The following is a 15786-nucleotide window of genomic DNA, read 5'->3' on the forward strand; positions in this document are numbered from 1 at the left end:
AGTGATCCTCCTGCCTCAGCCTCTCTAGTAGCTAGGACTACAGGCGTGCCACATCTGGATAATTTTTAATTTTTTTTTTGTAGAGATGGGGTCTCACTGTATTGCCCAGGCTCCAAATTTGATGTCAGACATGAATGTACACATACGGGAAACTCAACAAACTCCAAATGGTATAAACTCAAAGAGATGCATGAGACACATTATAACAGCGGCTATCATTTATTGAGCAGTTATTACTACTACTATTAATGCTATTGTTATTATTACACACTAACACAGCGAAGCAGGGCAGTTGTTTTTATCCCACATCCTTCAGCTACTTAAGGGCAGGCTGACTCCAAGGCATTGTGGTTAAATGGAACAGCACAGTCCTTGGAGCAGGTCTGCGCTTCTGCCCTGCCTTTCACTAGCTCTGTAATTGAGGCCGGTTGCATAACTTCTCTGAACTCCAATTTTCTAACTTTAATTAATTAATTAATTTATTTATACTTAGAGACAGAGTCTCGCTCTGTTGCTAGGCCGGAGTGCAGTGGTGCAATCTCGGCTCACTGCAACCTCTGCCTCCCAGGTTCAATTCTCCTCCCTCAGCCTCCTGTGTAGCTGCGACTACAGGTGTGTGCCACCACGCCAGGCTAATTTTTGTATTTTTACTGGAGACAGGGTTTCTCTGTGTTGGCCAGCCTGGTCTCAAACTCCTGGCCTCAAGTGATCCGCCCACGTTGGCCTCCCAAAGTGCTGGGATTAACGGGCGTAAGCCACTGCACCCAGCCCATAAAAACAACTTCTAACCTCAGGAAGCCTACACTCCAATGGGAAACCAAGGGTGACCCCAGACCAATTTATGCGAGTGCTCTATTTCCTTATCCACAAAGTGGGGAGAATGACAGTGCCCAGCTCATAAGGCTGTTGGGAGCTTTTAACAACATAATACTTGTGGAGTGTAATGGCTGGCATAGAGAAAGCACTGGATAACTGCTTGTTTTCCTTCTTGTTATTATGATTGCAGAGATTCTGCGGAGGTGGTGCCTGGGAGCTGGCCACACCTCCCCCAGAGGGGATATCCGGGTTTCACAGGTTTCTCTCCCTTCCTGAGCAACGGCAGGTGAGTCAGGGTCGCTTGTGCTCCCCTCCAGCTCTGGGATATATGCTGTCCAGCTGGTTACGAGTCTCCATTGCATCTGAGGAAAAGTGGAGCTGGCTGAAGGGAGGAGGAAAAGAAGGGCAAAAATTCCAGTTTCTTATGAAACTTTGTAAACGTAAGGCTCTTATCTCAGTCTGTGGAGCACAAACAGGGTGAGGGCCATGGATCTGAATGTCTCCACCCGTGCATAAAAAATATGATTAGAGCTGAAGACCTAGAAGTCCCTTCCCCAGGCAGGGGACAAACTCTTCTGTTTCTAGAACCATTTAGGGAGGTGACAACTTGGCTTCGTCCCAGAGATTCAGGTGAGGACAGAACAGAGAGCAGGGTGTTCTTGCCCTGAGTTCCCTGCTAATGAGCTAATTCTGGCCCTTCACCTTTGTTTGGCATGAAGTTTACCAGAAAAAGGCATCCTGCCTTTATCCTTGGTTCTCTGTACCCTCGCTACCTTTCCTGTGTTTTGTAAACACAGAGTGGTGTATTTAGCTTTCTTTTGCTGGAATTATTTTCACCCCATGTCCTGTGTCGTCCTTGTCCAGAAGAAATCATCTTCTAGCCTAAGAGCTCCAAAGAAGGGTGTGCAGCGGATGACCATGTTCTGATGCATGCATTTAGCTGTGTCGAACAGTCTTCTGTTTTGCTACTGTCTGAGAATATTCTTTCCATTCTGTGGGCTCCTGCGCCTGGGCTTTCCTTGCCTTATCTCATGAATCTTCTCTTGGTCCCTTTCATTGGCTGCCTTCTGTGTTTAGGTTTGTAGGGGAAGGCCCCTGGAAGGTGGGTGGGAGAAGAGGCCCCTCTCAGGAGAGGCTGAGGCGTGCAGAAGCTCTTGCCCACTCAAGTCCATATTTATTTATCTTCTAATATACTTTGTTAGTTTGTTTGCTTGTTTGTTTTGAGGGTCTCCTTCTGTTACCCACCCTAGAGTGCAGTGGTGCCATCATGGCTCACTGCAACCTCAATCTCCCGGCCTCAATTGATCCGCCTGCCTCAGCCTCCTGAGTAGCCAGGACTACAGGTGAATGCCACTGTGCCTGGCTAATTTTTTTTTTTTTTGTAGAGGGTTTTTTCATGTTTCCCAGGCTGGTCTCAAACTCTTGGTCCCAAGTGACCCACCTGCCTCAGCCTCCCAAAATGCTGGGATCACAGCTGTGAGCCACTGTGCCTGGCCTTCTAATATAATTTGGATATTCCATGGATATTCCCGCTTTGATCTACATCAGGAACTCCTGGAGGCTTGTGCTCAAGAGAGGTAGTATCTGCTTGCTCAGCAAGCAGAGGCTGAGTAAGTGGAGGAATCTGAATATGGTTGTGCAGCAGAGTTGTGGGTATTTGTGGGAACATTGGCCTCAGGCCCAGCATTTAGATTTAGCTAGCAGACATGCCTGGGCAGCTAAACTGGCAATGTCAGACCAAACTGCCTGGCTTGACATTGCCAGGCAGTTTAGCGTATTCAGGGCTCTGCTTAGAAGCCACAATGCCAAGGCCTCATGACCATACTCTTCCACCCCTGAGAATCTTGTCCACCTTCATATCCGTCCATTCCTCACACACCATGTCCCGGGCGGGTGTCCCGACACGTCATTCTCACCTCCATCTCCTTGCTCACTCATGTCTTCCAGGTTGTACTTGAGAGAGCCTAGGCCTTAGCGGTAGAGTTGGTTTCAAGTTGCTGCCCTCCCATCTCCTGGAATGTAACTGGCTTTCTGGGTCTTAGTTTTTTTCATTTGTAATGCCTGCCTTGTAGCCCCATTGTGAAAATTAGTCAATAATTTGTTTTGAGGGCCCAATATGTGGCAGGCATTGTGGTAAGCTTTAGGGCAGGGGCATAAAGACCAGTTAAGATTTCTCCTTTATAAAACTTTTATTTTTTTTTGTAGAGATGGAGTCTTGCTATGTTGCCCAGGCTGATCTTGAACTCTTGGCCTCAAGTAATCCTCCTACCTGGGCCTCCCAAAGGAATTACAGAATGAGCCACCATGCCTGGCTGATCCCTTTTTTTGAATAGCTTTTGGTTAGTGTTGAGAGGCAGGTTCATAAACAAATAATTTCAAAATAATGGGTAAATGCTAAGATAGAGGTAAGCCTTAGGAGTACAAAGGAAGGGAAAGAATGCTTTTTGGGTAAATGGTGGATGAGCTGGTTTTCTTTCTTTCTTTCTTTCTTTCTTTCTTCCTTCCTTCCTTCCTTCCTTCCTTCCTTCCTTCCTTCCTTCCTTTCTTTCTTTCTTTCTTTCTTTCTTTCCTGTCTCTCTCTCTCTCTTTCTTTCTTTCTTTCTCTCTCTGGAGTTCAGTGGCATGAATCATAGCTCACTGCAGTCTTAAACTTCTGGCATCAAGCAATCCTCCTGCCTCAGCCTCCCAAAGCACTGAGATTACAGGTGTGAGTCACTGCAGCCATCCTGGATGAACTGTTTTGAAGGATAGGGGTAGGTTGGGGTGAGTGTTCCCGGAAGAGAGAAGTGTGGAATTACAAAACAGTGTGATATGAGCAGGGAACAATTAAAAGGTAATGTTCAAGAAAAAGAGTGACAGATGCTGTTGCTGGCAAGTAAATAGGGGCGAGGTCATGCTAGGTCTTATAGGTCATGCCAAGCATTTTGAATTCTGTCTGTAGGCAACAGAGTTTTATTTTTATTTGTTTATTTTTATTTTTTTCACCTGGAGGTGAAACAATTTTATTTCACAGTTGCCTTTAAAACCACAAAGATACTATTTTCTTCATATAAAAATATTAGTACTGGGAGGAGAGGCCAAGATGGCCAACTAGAAACATCTGTGGTCAGAGGCTCCCACTGGGAAGAACCAAAATGGCGAGTGAATCCTGCACCAGCAACCAGAGTATCCAGGTTCTCTCACTGGGACTGACTAAGCAGTTGATGTGACCCACGAAGAGTGAAGAAAAGCCGGGTGGTGCGACGGCCCACCTGGGAGCCACACGGGGAAAGGGGAGCTCCCACCTCAAGCCAAGGGAGGTGGTTAGTGATCATGCTACCCTGCTGGAAAACCGTACTTTTTCCATGGATCTGCGCAACCCACAGATCAGATCCCACTTTTGAGCTACACTGCCAGGGCCTTGGGTCCCAAGCACAGAGCTGTGCAGATTCTCAGCAGCCACTTGACTGGAGACTGCCTAAGACTCCAGTCAAGTACCTGCTGAGAATCTTCACAGCTGTGTTAAGTTAACTCTGCACAGCTCTGTTAAGTGAACAGCTCTGTTCTGTTAACTCTGCTAAGAGTTTCCAGGGGGGTGGGGGCGGCCATTATCACTGCAGCTGCCTGCTGCCTAAGATGACTGCGCTCTCCTGAGGAGGGGCGGTGGCCATCACTGCAGCTCAAGTCTGCCATTTTTCCCCTGCTGGTTTCATCTAAGCTCATAAGGGAAAGGAAAGAGTGGAAGAGGCAGGGGAGCTCACTCAGCAGTGGAAATTTTAAGTGGCAGAGAGGGAAGGTTTGCGATGGAGCGAATAGTGAGAATGGGAGGAGGAGGAGGTTGGAGGAATGTTCTATGGAGGACAAATGGTGAGAGGGACTTTCTCTGAGGACAGTGGTTGTGGTGTGACCAGACTGGCTGGTCCCAAGGGTCCAAAGGGAAGCCACTAGCCTATTAGGGCCAGGCTGGAGCGTATAGGTTCTGGATCTGTAGGTCAGAGGCGGGTGTCCAGGAACATGCATTTTTTTTTTTTTTTTTTGAGATAAGGTTACACTCTATGGCTCAGGATGGAGTGCGGTGATGCAATCACAGCTCACTGCATTCTCGACCTCTCCGGATCCAGGTGATCCTCCTGCCTCAACCTCCCTATAGCTGGGACTATAGGTGTGCACCACCACACCTGGCCAGTTTTTGTATTTTTTGTAGAGATGGGATTTAGTCATGTTGCCCAGGCTGGTCTTGAACTCCTGGGTTTAAGTGACCCACCTGCCTTGGCCTCCCAAAGTTCTGGGATTACAGGCATGAGCCACTGCACCCGGCCAGGAACATGCATTTTTAATAAGCATCCTGTGACAGTGATGCAGATGCTGAAGACCCCACAAGATGCTTATTTAAAATGCATGTTCCTGGACCCCACTCCAGATTTAGGAGCCATAACTTTTTGTGTCATTTTAACCAGCTCCAAGGTGATTCTTATGTGCCCTCAAGTTTGAGATCCCTGGCTGGAAGTCTTCGTGGTCTTGGGCACATAGTGCTAGGTGGCATTCACTGAGGTAGGTACAACATCTAGTACAGGGTCTGTCTGGTCAATGACAGTTATAATGCACACTGGGACCCTTGGTGACATTGGTGACTTACAGGAGGGTATGCAGGTCCAGTTCATTCCAGTAAGAGACTCTGATTATTAGCCGATGCACACAGCATCCAGAGGATGGGGGAAATATTTCTTCACTTTTCCCCTTATACTCCTTCTCAGTCACACCTCTGGGGGGCTGTCTTGCTCTGGTCTCCCTTCCTCTTATGCAGCCCTCTTCATCTTTCATATCTGCTGGCCTTTCTGGGTCCTACTGCAGTTCTGAAGGGGAGGATCATCCTGGGAGGTCTGTGTGTGCCCAGGGAGCTCAGGCCCTTCAGTATCTTTGGTGTAGACTGTGAACAAGACACACAGCAATGACTACCTCTCCTGGCACCTTCAACACTATTTTGTGAACAGTTTATCTCTTTTCTCTGTCTTTTTCTCTGTCTTACTGATGGCTCCTCAGAAGCGAGTAGAGGGGAAAAGGAAAGAAAGGGGTGACGGGATGAAGTCCTTCCTGCTCCCATTATCATTCAGATTGAGATTGAATCAGTCATGTAAATGAACGGGCAGATGGACATCCTGCATACCGACCTTATGTATTATTATTATTATTATTATTATTATTTATTTATTTTTTGTAGAGATGGGGTCTCCCTTTGTTGCCCAGGAGCAAAGACCATGACTTATTTGGGCTAATGTCAGTTCCTTTCTTCTCTAACCATTCACAGTTAAAGACACTGATGACCTCCTTCCATAAACCTAGGCTAGCTCTAAGTTTTTTTTTTTTTCTTTGAGACAGAGTCTTGCTCTGTAGCTCTGTCTCAAAGCCTGAAGTGCAGTAGTGAAATCACAGGTCACTGCAGCCTTGAATTTCTGGGCCCAAGGGATGCAACTGCCTTGGCTTCTTAAAGCACTGGGATTGTACTCAGATTTTAAGTCGGGTTTAAATCCTACCTTTGGTAGCCAGTCCTTCCCATTTCCTCCAGGGCACATGAATCTGAAGGTCTTGAAATTCTAATCAGTGGCACAGTAGTCAGAGTTTGAATTAAGCAAATGTTTATTGAGCTGTGCTGGTTCTAGATGCTTTGGGCAGTCCACATAAAAGACCTCAGTGACTAGTAAATGGAAAACTCAGGAAATGTCAGTGGTGTTGAGACATCCCTTAGAGAAAGGAGAAAGGAGACCTAGGAGGAGCTGGTGTAAAACTTCTCTGAGCAAGGCGTGAGGGAGAGAGCCAGAGAGAGGGCTGGAAAAATCACAGCAGGTAAAAAAGAAAAATGAGAAGGCAAGTGCAAGTGAAATGAACTTGGTGAGCTTATGTGTGAATGGCCAGGTTTCTAAGCCAGGGGAATCAGATCAGGTGGCGGGTGATGATCTTATGACCTGTGGATCCTGGAAGGGCAGGGAGGAGAGGTGAACATCAGTAAGTGAGGAGAAAGAGTAAGCAAACAAAAAAAAACCAAACAAAACCAAAACCCTTGAATCAGTCATGTAAATGAACAGTCAGATAAACATCCTGTGTACTGACATAACCAAGGGCTGCAGTGCATGTCCTAAGTATCAGACTCTGACAGTTTCAGGGAGTGTGGCTGGTTATTGAATCCAACCAATAAATGAATGCTGTTAATGTTAACTTAATGTATATGCCTATGACCTTGTATCTGAGTACTGGCCCTGTGTTTCTGATGCCTGCAGGGGGTGGGCGGTAGGGAGTGGCTAGGGGATGTGGCAACCTGTTGCTAATTTACAACCCTCAATCATGAGGTAAGAATTGGAAAATCATTCCATCATTCCAGGATGTCCGTCCATCATTCCAAGATGTCCATTTGACCGTTGAGTAAGAGCCCATCTCTGCCCTCTGGAGCTCCCACGTGATCCAGGAAGAGAGGTATGTGAACAAGCCACAATGGTTTGAGGTTTACTGAGCAGGCCATAAAAGGAGGTGGAAGCTCCGTTCCATGAAAGAACAGGTAAAGAGGAATTAGACTCAAAACACCTTCTTGTGTTGGTTTTTCCCTTCCTCAACTCGATTTTGGGTTTTTGGAGGATAAATGTTGTACTTTCTTTTGTCTTTTCTATGACACTTAGCATGTCTGGTATCTTGGAGCATACAGCAGGTGCTCAATAGTTGCTTGTGCTTACTCATTTGAATGCCTACAGGGACTGTAACATGCCTTGCAGATGTTAGGCATTTGGTTTTTGTTAAATAAATGGAATTGATGCTCTCTCCTTTTGATCCCATTTCTTCATTTTCCTTCTGTCTTCCAAGGATTTGTATATAGGTGCTTATTAAAATGAATCATGAAGTGGTTGATGACTTTAGAACAAAATTTAACTACATTAACAATCAAGACATTTCACCTATAACATCAGCTAAGATTAATAAAAATGAGATCACTTCCAACATTAATGAGGTTGCAGGCAAATGGAACTTTTATAAATTGTTAAAGGGAGAATAATTGTTTGAGTTTTTTGGAGGGCAATTTGACACTATTTGTCAATAGCTTTAAGAAAGTTCATACCCATCCTGGCTAACACGGTGAAACCCCGTCTCTACTAAAAATTCAAAAAATTAGCCGGGCACGGTGGCGGGCACCTGTAGTCCCAGCTACTTGGGAGGCTGAGGCAGGAGAATGGCATGAACCTGGGAGGCGGAGGTTGCAGTGAGGCGAGACCGTGCTACTGCACTCCAGCCTGGGCAACAGAGCGAGACTCCGTCTCAAAACAAAAAATCAAACAAAAAAAAACAAAAAAAGAAAGTGCATACCCTTTGATCAGGATGTTCAACGTTTTTATCTTAAGGATGATTACTGCTGAGTGGAAAGAATTATATGGAAGGAAGAGAATCACAACATTGTCTATGATAGTGAAAATTGAAAACATCTTCAATGCTAGCCAGTAAGGGATTATGTGATTAATACCTTGAACCACTTAAAATAATGTGTTAGAAAAGTAACTGAAAAATGGGAACATGTTAAAAATAAGTAAAAAAAAAAAAAATAAAATAAAGTCACAAGACAATGTAGACCATTTGGGAAGCTGGTATGGTAGGAATTCTGCTCTGTTCCTCACAGTTATGTGGCCTCAGGCAGGTTGCTTGACTTTTTGTTGCACAGGAATTTTCTTTTCAGTAAATTGGAGACATTGGTGTCTCCCCTGCAAGTTGCTATAAAGATTGGTGAGATGTTTGTATAACACTTGGTCCTGGGTAGTAGATGTTCAGTTAGCAGTGAATATTATTACCCGATTTCTGTAAAAAAAAAACCAAAAACCCTCATATTTATATTAGCACAGTAAAAGAAAGATCACTGGAAATTACAGCAAACGTTAGCAGTGTTGTCTCTAACTGGTGACACTGCAGTCATTTTTATTTCCTTCTTTGAGTTTTTCCCTTTTACTAATGAACATAGATTAATATTACAACCGGAAATTAAATACTGTACTTAGAAAAGAAATGATGCTAGGCTTGTATTAAAAATGAAAGAATTAAAGAGATGAATTACTGTCATTTCTTTTAGAATGATAATCTTACCTGGGTTATCAAAGATAACCTTATCTTAGGGATGATCTGTTTAACATCATTTTACTGTTGGGGAAACAGAAGCTCTGAAAAGGAAAGTGACTTGTCTAAAGTAATAAATCAATTAATAGCAGGTTTCACATTCCTTGAACCAGTACTTTTTCAATCTACTAGTCTCTCTTTGAGGACACGGGGCTCAAGAGAGGGGCTGCTTCAGTCCCGGATAGGCCCCAAACCACTAGCGTCACCAGTAGAATGTCCCTTCCGGACTCTCCCAGGAAGCAACTTTTGCTTCTTTTCCCCTCCCAGGCAGTACAGTGCTAACCTAGGACAAAAGGGTCATGGGGACCTGCACATGTGTTCCTGGTCCTCTCTGTGAGTGGACCCCAAGGGGTGCTCCCCAGCAGGCCAGCAGCATGTGCTATTTGGACATTCATCCTGTGTGGATGACAGCATTATACTTCCTTTTTCTCTTATCGGCCTCAATGTATGTATGTATGTATGTCATGCTGCTTCTGAAAACTAATTTTGTCTGGGTTGATTCATGTTCAGAGTGTTGGTGCTGCTGGCTGCTAGGCTTAGCATGAGGTTCTTCCTGTGTTTTGTAATTTTGGATTTGCAGGCTCATGTGGAATGGGAGGCTTTTGGATTTTTTCTTCTTTTCTTCTGATTGTTCAACTGCACCTGTCTAGAGGTTTTGCGGTTGCTTCCTCCTGTCCCTCTGAACCCCAGGTCTAGAACACCTCATGAAGGTGGCTGGTGACAGGAGATACTGGAGACAGCAAAGTGGGTGGCTTGGCTCAGTTCTTGGAAGGGAGGCTTTGTCCTTCCCCTCCCCGGGCCCATGGCTGCCCAGGAATTTGTAACCCCAGGTAGCACTGGGCAGCCATCCTGGAGCTTCAGCCGTGCTCACTGCTTTGGGTTTATCTTCCTTTTCTGATCCAAAGAGATATTCATACATATTTTTTTCAGCTCAACTATATCTTTTTTTTTTTAGAGACAAGTTCTCTTTCTGTCCCAAGGCTGGAGTGCATTGGCATAATCATAGCTTACCGTAACCTTGAACTCGGGTTCGAGCGATCCTCCCTCCTTAGCCTCCCAAATAGCTAGGACTGCAGGTGCTTGCCACCACACCTGGCTATTTTTTTTTTTTTTTTGTAGAGGCGGGGCTTTGCTCTGTTGCCTAGGCTGATCTCAAACTCCTGGCCTCAAGCAATCCTCCCACCTCGGCTTCCCAAAGCACTGGGATTACAGGTGTGAGCCACGGCAGTGGGCAGGAACAGTATCTTTTGATTTTCTCTTTTTATACTTTACGTACTATTGCAATGTGTTTGGAATAGTGGAGGTGCAACCAATCCAGATTGATTGTGCTATCCCGACCTAACAGGTGGTCTTTTGGTTGAGGGTGGGCACTTGGCTCTCAGGGATTGGTTCTGAAATCTCAGTGGTAAGGCGTCTTCCAGAGCAGCGGTGCCCCTTGGTGGCACGCAGTAGGATGGCCGGCAAAGAAGCACTCGGCGTGGGCGGGGCGGTTGGGGGTCGCAAGGCCACTTCTCTCCTTCCTGCAGGTTCTCAGAGATGGAAGGGGTCTTAGAGGCGGTGAGACCAACTGCCCACACAGTATGGTCGCCCATCTATGCCACACCCAAAGATGGTCAGTGTCAGCTGGATCCACTCCACAATTGGTCAGCTGTGTTTCCAAGGAGCCCTTCTTGTACTGAGTGGTTTCTCCTTGTAGCTCTCAGCCATGGACCCTAGTTCCGCCATTTGAAGCCGCGCATAGCAAATATGGTGCTTCTCTGTATCCTGTCAGCTGTTTGAGGGCAGCATCCTGTCAGCTGTTTGACGGCAGGATTAGACATTTCTTCTTCTGGCTCTCTCAGCCGGCCCCTCCAGACGATGGCCATTCCTGTTGCCTTGGTCCGCACGAACGATGGGTTATGCATGAACTTTGTAGAACACGGCCTTGTCTTCACCAAGGCGGAGGAGAGCCCATTCCGTTCCAGAGAGGATGCTGCCTCATCTCGTCTCTAAAAGAGGAGGAAGGGGAGCAGGTCCCTTCACGTTCTCAGGTCTCAGCTGAGAACTCCCTGGAAGTAGCGGGCCGTGAAATGTTTCACAAGGTAGCATCTCCCTCTAGTGGCCACCATGGTCTATTTCAAGATGCTTTCCTCCCTTCCCCTAGCCCTCGCTTCTCAAGGTTTTTTGTTTGTTTGTTTTTTCCCCCAGCTCAAAAAGATCCACTGAGAGGTGATAGGGTGAGCTGTAGATTGCAAAGTCCCCTATCTGGTCTTCTGACTAAAATGAACTGATTCTGCAATGGTGACTGGTGAGACAGAACTCAGATTCAATTTCTATGTTTCTCATGATTATCCTGAGCCAAAATTTGCAAATGGTTATACACGTTAATTAGTATTATTCCCAGAAACTCTAGAATAATTGTTCTTCTTTTAGGTGGCTTCCTTATTTATTGACTTTTTGTGTGTGTGTGACTTTCTCTGTCCATCTCTACTTGCTAATGGTTGAGGTTTTTTTTTTTTTTTTATTAGACAGGGTCTCACTTTGTCATCCAGGCTGGAGTGCAGTGACATGATCTTGGCTTATTGCAGCCTTGATCTCCTGGGCTCCAGCGATCATTCCACCTCAGTCCCCCAAATAGCTGGGACTACAGGCATGTGCCACCACACCTGGGTAATTGTTTTGCATTTTTTGTAGAGATGGGGTTTCGCCATGTTGCCCAGGCTGGTCTGGAACTCTTGAACTCAAGTGATCTGCCTGCCTCGTCCTCCCAAAGTGCTGGGATTACAGGTGTGAGCCACCGTGTCTGGCCGGGTTCTTTAAGTTGCAATAAGCAGATGCCTTTATACATCAGTTCAAGTGAAGTTGGGGAGGTAGTTGGAAGGAGAAGGGGGCAACAAGGGAGCAAGAATGTCCACAGAGCCTGCATTTGGATCTCAGTTTCCACTCCAGCAGGAGTGTCTTATTTATATCCCCCCACTCTCAGGGACGCCCCTCGCACTCTCAGTGATGGTGAAAACTCCTTCTGTTTAAAAATTCTTTTTAAAGTTGTCAACTTTTGTCTCTCCTTTTGTGTTTGTCTCTTTGTCTATCCCTCCCTCCTTGTTCTCTCTTTTTTTTTTTTTTTTTTTGAGACAGAGTCTTGCTCTGTCGCCAGGCTGGAGTGCAGTGGCACGATCTCAGCTCACTGCAAGCTCCGCCTCCCAGGTTCAAGGGATTCTCCTGCCTCAGCCTCCTGAGTAGCTGGGATTACAGGCATGTGCCACCATGCCCAGCTAATTTTTGTATATTTAGTAGAGACGGGGTTTCACCGTGTTGGCCAGGATGGTCTCAATCTCTTGATCTCATGATCCGCCCACCTAGGCCTCCCAAAGTGCTGGGATTACAGGTTGAGCCACCACGCCCGGCCTGTTCTCTGTCTCTTGTATCTCCCCATGACCTTCGGGGTTCAGACACTGGGTCACCTCTCGTTTCCTAAATGTCTGTTCTCTTTCTTGCCTCTCCAAGTTCAGCTGCAGAGCAGCTGCATTCCTCAGCAGGCAGTGGGGGAGACTCTGCCTTTCTCCTGCGCTGCAGCCCCTCTCATCACAGGCTTCAGGTGGTCCCTTTGGGCTCCCATAGTAGTCAAGCTTCCTGCTCATGATTAAAGGGATGCTGGTGCTTCTGAAATAAAGCACCAGGGGCAGAGGCTGATGGCTCAAGCCCAATTCCCAGGTCTCCCGGAGCTGGCTTCCCCGGCAGGCAATCACAGACTTTGCAGGGAGGAGCCATCTCCTTTGTTCTTATGTGTTGCTTCTTTCTTGCTACCCAGGCTCATGTTAATTGCTTTTCTGACATTTTTTCTGGCAAGTGATTTTTGCTGCTGCTTGTGGAGGTGACATGGCAAGCCCACAAGGGAGCAATAACAATGACCTGATGCAGAGCTGAGGAGGCTGGGGCTCCTATACGGGGTATAAGATAATGAAGTTGAGTCGTGAACAATTTGTTCTAAATGGTCAGTGAGATAGGCTCAGAGCCTTCAGAAATGAGAGTAGCCTGTGGCCAAGGCTTCCCTGAGAAGTTGTTCCCTTGGCCTTTGTAGTTCTGGCAGACCACCCTTCCTGGTGCAGGGATCTCAGGATGTGGGAACTTGTGCATGGGGCTAGATGACTTCTAAGGTCTTCCAAGAGCTTGTGAATGTCGGCAGCACAGAGACTAGAACTATGATGATCATATCTTCCCAAATACCTGTCAGAACACGTAGTCTGGTGATCCAGCAACTCCGTTAGCCCAGATATTTATTCCACTTTGTGCCAGGCATGGTGCTAAGCTGGAGACATGACAGTAAATAGGTCACAGTTCCCACCTCAGTTCAGCTCACAGCCTGGATGGGAGACAGACCCACACTTAGATAATTATAATGCAGCAGGGCGAGTACCAGGATCCAGTGATGTATGGGGGTTATTCTGAGCACAGAGGAGAGGTCTCAGGGGCCAGGACAGGCTTCCTGGAGGTGGCACAAACACTACTGAGTCTTGAATAAGCAGAAGTTATAGCTGGGCCAGGCCAAGGGTGATTTCTTTTCCTGCCTGAACCACCCTGTTTAAGAGCAACATGGGGAAACTAAGCCATATGAACAGGGGAAATTGACAAGCACAAGTCCCTTGACTTTACAGAACAAATTTTAATCTCCCTTTCTTTGTACGAGGATCTCCACCTCAGTGTCCAGCCACCCAAGCTCTGGCCTGTGGGGACCCTTCATAGTTCCTCCCAGGGGGTCAAGGCAACCCAGCATTTCCTGGGGGATGCAGATGAGTGTGGCCTGATAATCCTTGCTCCAATCAGCAACTGTCTAAAATGTGGGCCACCTGAGCACCCAGTGCCATGCAGAGCTCAGGGTAAGTGCTCATCATGTCCTTGATTGCAGCTGCGTGTGTGTTCACCTGTTACCTCTCAGGATGATCAACAGGAGCTCGGCAGTTGTAATCAGCATTGAGAGTTATACGTGTCATTAGGTTTACAGGGTAACATGGGCCAGGCAAGAAGATATGTCTGCAAGAGGTCTCCTTGGTGGCAGCTATAGCCAAAGGAATTATAAAGGCAAGGCCTTCCCAGGTGGGCACTTCTGTTATTTTCTACTGGAGGCAGGGGCTGAGACCTCAAGTGGGGAAATGCCGATGTAGGCCAGTTTCTCTAAGGACTCTGGGGCTCTGCTGGCCCCTAGGCTACATTTCTTGACTTTGCCGTTGTTATTATTAGCTTTTCTAGGTAGATAGTAGGATAATGGGAGGCGATGTAGTTAAAATTTTTAAAAAAAAATAAATGTTGGCTGGTTGTGGTAGCTCACGCCTGTAATCCCAGCACTTTGGGAGGCCGAGGCTAGCGGATTACCTGAGGTCAGGAGTTTGAGACTAGCCTGACCAGCATGATGAAACCCTGTCTGTACTAAAAATACAAAAATTAGCCAGTGTAGTGGCTCATGCCTGTAGTCCCAGCCACTTGGGAGGCTGAGGCAGGAGAATCGCTTGAACCCGGGAGGTGGAGGTTGCAGTGAGCCGAGATTGCGCCACTGCACTCCAGCCTGGGTGACAAGGGTGAAACTCTGTCTTAAAAAAAAAAAAAAAAGTATTGTGTGTATCGAAGGTATCCAACATGATGTTAATGTGGTTTTATGAAAAGCAGCCTTTGCAGTCAAGTAGACATGAACTTGAATCTTAGCTCTGCCACTTCAGCTGTGCAGCTTTGAACACTTCTTTGAATGTGAGTTCCTCATCTATTAAATGGGGTAAATCATGTCTATTTGTATCTATTTCCAAGGAGTATTGTGAAGATCCAAGGGGATAGCACATGTAAAGCACATTCTTCTTACCTTTTATCTCCCTGAGCTGAGTGTAGTGGCTGCAGTCATTCATTGAACAATTGTTTATTGTCTACTTATTGCTAACCATTGTTCCGGGTTCTGGGGAAACAGTAATGAACAAAGGTCTCTGTTCTCATCAAGTTCACATTCTGGTGGGGAAGCTTGAAAATAAGTAAACTAAGCAGGATAACTTCAGATAGTGATAAAAGCTACAGAGAAAAGGAAACAGGCCCACAGGATAGAAGTGATTTGGTGGGAGGCCTGAAGAGGCTTTAGGGAGCACGGTGGTCTTTGAACCAAGACCTGGAGGCCAAGAAGGAGCTGGGTCTGCGGAGACCTGAGGAAGAGCATTCCAGGCAGAGAGAAGAGCAAGGGCACAATGTGCTGAGGTGGGAAAGCATTTGGCAAGAAAGAAGATGCTTGCAGGAGGAGCACTGTGAACCCTGGGGAGTGTGGGATGAAGAGAGGAGCAGGAGCGAGATCCAGGCATGTTCCCAAACTCTGTGCTGAGGTGCTCTTGGTTCTGCTGTGGATTCAGAGGGCGTCTTTGGGATATTTTAAAGGCCAAAGGCAACACTCAACTTCTGTTGGGCTCCATGCAAACTACTAAGTAGTGTAGGATAGCTTGCAGACTCAATGTTAGATTGCCCTACATTTTTTTTTTTTTCCTTGAGATGGTGTCTCACTCTGTCACCCAGGCTGGAGTGCAGTGGTGTAATCTTGGCTCACTGCAACCTCCGCCTCCCAGGTTTAAGAGATTCTCTTGCCTCAGCCTCCTGAGTAGCTGAGAATACAGGCACGTGCCACCACGCCCAGCTAATTTTTGTATTTTTAGTAGAGACGGGGTTTTACCACGTTGGCCAGGCTGGTCTCGAACTCCTGACCTCAAGTGATCCGCCTGCCTTGGCCTCTCAAAGTGCTGGGATTACAGGTGTGAGCCACCGCTCCCAGCCTGCCCTACATGTTTTTTGATAAAACCGTATTTTTCTGAAGCTACATTTTCAGTTTTTGTCATTTGCTATGACATAAAACATGTA

General features: G+C 46.5%; 1 long non-coding RNA gene across 1 annotated transcript in view; it reads left to right on the forward strand.

Annotated features, from left to right (window-relative positions):
• The first annotated feature begins 1006 nt into the window (after nucleotides 1-1006).
• LOC134736043 (uncharacterized) overlaps nucleotides 1007-15786 on the forward strand; it is a 101472-nt gene continuing 86692 nt past the window's right edge. The window contains exons 1-2 of the long non-coding RNA XR_010119746.1: nucleotides 1007-1102; nucleotides 7169-7260. This is a non-coding gene — a long non-coding RNA (uncharacterized lncRNA). The remainder of the gene's footprint in view (nucleotides 1103-7168; nucleotides 7261-15786) is intronic.

Source organism: Symphalangus syndactylus, chromosome 3 (genome assembly GCF_028878055.3).
Source record: "Symphalangus syndactylus isolate Jambi chromosome 3, NHGRI_mSymSyn1-v2.1_pri, whole genome shotgun sequence".
Taxonomy (NCBI): Eukaryota; Metazoa; Chordata; class Mammalia; order Primates; family Hylobatidae; genus Symphalangus; species Symphalangus syndactylus.